Source organism: Microtus ochrogaster, chromosome 6 (genome assembly GCF_000317375.1).
Source record: "Microtus ochrogaster isolate Prairie Vole_2 chromosome 6, MicOch1.0, whole genome shotgun sequence".
Taxonomy (NCBI): Eukaryota; Metazoa; Chordata; class Mammalia; order Rodentia; family Cricetidae; genus Microtus; species Microtus ochrogaster.
Window position 1 is genome coordinate 4,559,738 of NC_022013.1, and position 4,965 is coordinate 4,564,702.

The following is a 4,965-nucleotide window of genomic DNA, read 5'->3' on the forward strand; positions in this document are numbered from 1 at the left end:
AGAGAGAGAGAGAGAGAGAGAGAGAGAGAGAGAGAGAGAGAGAGAGAGTGAGTGACAGAGAGAGACAGAAACAGACAGAGAAACAGAGAGAAAATAAAAATAAACTTGAAAAACAGAATTTTTACAAATGAAACCTCAAACTTACAGAGCTCAGTATAATTTCTGGCCATGGACACACTACCCTGAATAGAACATGCTCTCAATCAGGAATAAAGTCTAGCAGAAGTTTTTGATCGCTGTAAAAGAGAAAACTGAACACAAAGATCCACCAGCAACATGTACTTGAAGGTTCTAATTGAGTCCTCTGGGGATCCTGACTTAATTGCATATTTAAAATGGAACATAGTTTGTTCTAATTTCTATAATTCATAGTAATGATGCCTATATTTTCCCTTCTCTTCTCTTTATCCTTTCACAGCTCTTTTATATAAATACCCGCTGTTTCTTTAAATCACACTTAATTAAGAGGGTTTTCTGTTTCTTTACACGTTGTCTCCTGTTGGAAATGGATTAATCCCAAATCTCTAATAAATACGAATGGATTAAAGAGAATCATGAGTTCAAGGTCATTTTAGCTTCCCAGGTATAATTGTTAAAATCTCTACTGTCTCCTGGGATGTGTGGGATTACACCAATTAAATCATGTCCCTGTAACTGAGTACAGTGGCCGTAAATGTGACTGTGTTCGCCAGCACCCTGTCTGTATTTAATTTGCTGGGCTGTAATTGTCAGAACCGTAAATGTGAGGCAGGTGATGTAAACTGTAATGATGGTAATTATCTGAATGGATCGATCATCGTGTTATCACAACGTGATGTGGGTATAGGAGAGCTGCAGGCATCCCATGTAAATTCCCATTTTTCTATTGTAGTTCCTTGCATGCTTTCCCCAAGACACCTAAAGTGAAAACAATGCAAACCGCCGTTGTCTTCGTTCCCTCCCAGTCTCTTCAGTGATGTCAGCAGAGTCCGTCCAAAACAACCTTTCTTAGAGGAAAGCAATCATCTTACGGAACAGGCATCCCAGTACTTCCCTTGTAATCTGTGATACCTTAAGCTTTGAAGTTGACGTTGTTTTAGCTGCATGATTGGTGTCCTTCATTGTGTGTGTCTGTGTATGCATATGCATGTGCTTATTTGTATAGTGTACACATACCTGTGCATGTGTCGACTTCAGGTGCCATGCCTCATGCAGTGCCCACCTTGGTTTGGATACAGGGTCTCTTACAGACCTGCACTGACGAGAAGGCTGGGCTGGCTGCCTAGTGAGCTCTAACTACGGGTGCACGCTGTCTCTGCCTTCCTCGTGCTGAGATTACAGGTGCATGTCACCATGTTCCTCTTTCGTACATTAGCTTTCAATACTGAACTCGGGTTCCTAACATAGCAAGTGCTTTATACACCAAGTTATCTCTCCAGCTTTGTTTGAAGCAGAGAGCCAGATTTATTACCTACAATAGCCTGCTGGAGGTTGCAAGCCCCAGAATCACCTAGATATCTGCAACAGAACTGAACTAGAACCTAAACTGTCCTTCTACCTGGGCTGGGGAAAGAACTAAGTGTTGCAGCCACTGTTCCTGGAGCAAGTTCAACAAAACAAAAGTGAAACAAGCCTAGGAGCATAGCAGTCGCCGGTTGCTGGTAGAGGAGGAGTGGCTTTCCTTAGGTGGGGATGGCTACTAGCAGGTTACTCATGCCCAAGTAAAGGAGCACACACCTATGTACTATGTGCAGTACTAATTAGATGCAGTGGGTATTTAAAAAAAAAATAAAAGGCTTGAAGTTAAGAGGGAGTTATGTTGGGGATAAGAGAAGGGTTGGAGCGATGGAGTCAGGGTGGATATAGTCAAGATAGCGGCAGAGGATTTGCCTGCTGCTTAATAAAGGCAGGGCCCTAGGTTCAATCCTAAAAGTGGGTGGTGGAGAGAAGGAGGAAGAAGAAGAAAGAACTGAGTGTATGAAATTTTCAAGAACAAGTTGATTGATAATAATAATACAGAAAAATTAAGTCATAGGAGGTCTATGCCTTTCTCATTATGAAAACCAAAGAAATGAATTGCATATTGCTATAAGTGAAAAATGACCTCAAGAACCCCACAGAAGTAGTGCTACAGCCTGTGGCTAGGGAGGATGGCAGAGGAAGGCCTGGGAGGAAGTCAACAGCCGAGTCACATGGTCAGCATTAGGCCCAGCATAACAGGGTTGCTATGGGGGCTAAGAGGTAGAGTGCAGAAGAGCTGATCCCTGTGGCTTTCTCCAAAGGACGATGTGGCCTGGGAGGAGGAGGCAATAAAGGGTGTGACTTAGAGATGTTGTACGGGGGAAAGAAGAGAGGGGGTATTTCAAGATGCTCTGGAATTCTGGAAAATATAAGACTAACCCCCATCAATCATTATCCACTAAATGGGACAAAGCAAGGGCAGAGTAAGGGTGAAAGTATCCATGGAGGGTAGGGAGATGGCTCGGCCAGTAACGCACCTGCCGTGCATGCGTGAGGGCTTCATCTGGAGTCCCAGCACCCACAGATAAATATCTGACATAGCTGCACATGTCTTAGTCCAGGCACTGGGGAGGAGGAACAGAAGGGTCCTGGGGCCTGGTGACAAGCCAGCCTGAGTAAATTCGTAAGGTGCAGGCTTGTTGAGAGGCCCTGTCTCAAAACAGTAAAGTGGGGAATGACTGAGAAGACAACCTGACGTCAACATCTGGCTTCCATATGCACAGGCACACATGTGACGGAGCACAGGCACACATGTGAAGCTGCAATGCACACATGTGAAGGTACACAGCACACACGAAGGTACGTGTGCACACATGTGAAGGTGCACAGACACACATGTGAAGGTGCACAGGCACACAGGTGAAGGTGCATGGGCACATATATGAAGGTGCACAGGCACATGTGAAGGTGCTCAGGCACACATGTGAAGGTACACGTGCACACATGTGAAGGTGCACACATGTGAAGGTGCTCAGGCACACATGTGAAGGTACACGTGCACACATGTGAAGGTGCACACATGTGAAGGTGCTCAGGCACACATGTGAAGGTACACGTGCACACATGTGAAGGTGCTCAGGCACACATGTGAGGGTACACGTGCACACATGTGAAGGTATACAAGCACACATATGAAGGTGCACAGGCAATGTGAAGGTACACAGGCACACATGTGAAGGTGCACACATGTGAAGGTGCTCAGGCACACATGTGAAGGTACATGTGCACACATGTGAAGGTATACAAGCACACATATGAAGGTGCACAGGCAATGTGAAGGTACACAGGCACACATGTGAAGGTGCACACATGTGAAGGTGCACATGCTCTCAGTCAGGCAGTCTATCCACGGATCCTGTGTGAAGGTAAAGGAGAATGTTTGTATCTGATGTACTGATGAGAAGAGTAGAGAAAGGGGAAATCATGTCTGAATATGTCCTGATGAGAGGGGGCAAAGGACACTGTTTAATGAAGCCTTGGAAAAAAGCAAAACGGGAGAAAGCGAACCCTGCTAACAAGCCTACAAAAGAGGTGCACAGAAAGAGGGAGGGAGTCTCACTGAGCATGCGCCTTTCAGTGTAGCCTTGACTTCTGAAATCATGCTAGTATTTAACATATTCAGAACAATAACATGAAATCAGAAAGAGGGGAAATTAAATTTGAAGACTGTCAGAAACAAATGGATTGCATAATGGACACCGGATAGGAGGCAGAGAGCTGGCCTGGTCACCTTTGGGCAGAGAATTTTCATTAATACCCTCACTCTAGAAACAGAACATATGCTCACCTCTGCTTAGCGTGGATTTTCATGGTGTAACAGTTGTCTGTGCACTGCAGGGGTGGAACAAGCTAGTAAAAATACTGCCTTTGGGAGCCCAGATCTCACTGCTGAAAACGGGTTCTAAAGATAGGAAATAAAGATGGTGAGGAGGGAGGAGGAAGCCAAGGGGGTCGGTGGGGAGGAAAGGAGAAGAGAGGACAGGAAGTGATTAAAAGGGAGTTGAAGGGATGAGAGGAAGAGAAAGGGAAGGAAGGAGGAGTGGGCGGGGAGAAAAATCACAAGCATACAATCGGGAGTTGTTCCTATCAGAGGCCACTGGCTATTAACAAGAACTGTGGACTAGAAGAACTCACTCTGGAGGATATGGTCAGTTCAGGGCTGAAATTGGAACAAGTGTGGACCACATTACCATAGTGTGTATTGTATTTCAGGAAACTGATAACCAGCCTGTGGTTTTGCACAAGAGCATCTTAACACACATGCAAAGGATAAATGGGGCTTGTCTGAGACCTGCCTTCATGGTGCAGGAAAACGATAAGAAGGAAGGAGAAGATGTAACTAAATGTCGATCATCAAGATGTGAGGGAATTCTACATGGTTACTAAAAATTGTGTGTGTGTGTGAGTTTGTGTGTGTGGTGTGTGTATGTGTGTGTGTGCGCACACACACACACATGTGCATGTATTACCAAACAAAAACACCTGGATCAGATGGAGAGAAGCCGTCAAGGACACACACTAAAGCCTACTACATACACTCAGCAAACTGATTAAGAGTGCTCCTTTCTGGGCTGAGGAGATGGCTCAGTCAGTGTTTTGTGCAAACATAAGGACCTGAGTTCGATTCCCCATAACCCACCCATGGCGCTGCCTTGACATCCCCACCATAATGGACTTCACCTAAACCATGAACAAGAATCAATCTTTTCTCCCTGAGGTTTGTCAGCTTGTTTTTATCCCAGCAACAGTGAAAGACACTAAGGTAGCACGTCAACACCCCCAAGCCCGTGTGCTCTGGGGAGCAGGAAAGCTCTAATGGGCTCTAGTGAGGGCGGTCAGACGGATCCATGAGGACCGTTCAAGGTGTGGCTTTCCCTTTATCATCTTATGTTCCAGTGTCACTGGCTGACCCCAAGAGTTAAAAGCTTTACCTGGTGTGTGTGTGTGTGTGTGTGTGTGTGTGTG

The 4,965-nt window shown here is 45.5% G+C and overlaps 1 protein-coding gene across 1 annotated transcript in view; it reads left to right on the forward strand.

Annotated features, from left to right (window-relative positions):
- Nckap5 (NCK associated protein 5) overlaps positions 1 to 4,965 on the forward strand; it is a 648,901-nt gene that overhangs the window by 414,019 nt on the left and 229,917 nt on the right. The gene's annotated exons all lie outside the window — the stretch shown is intronic.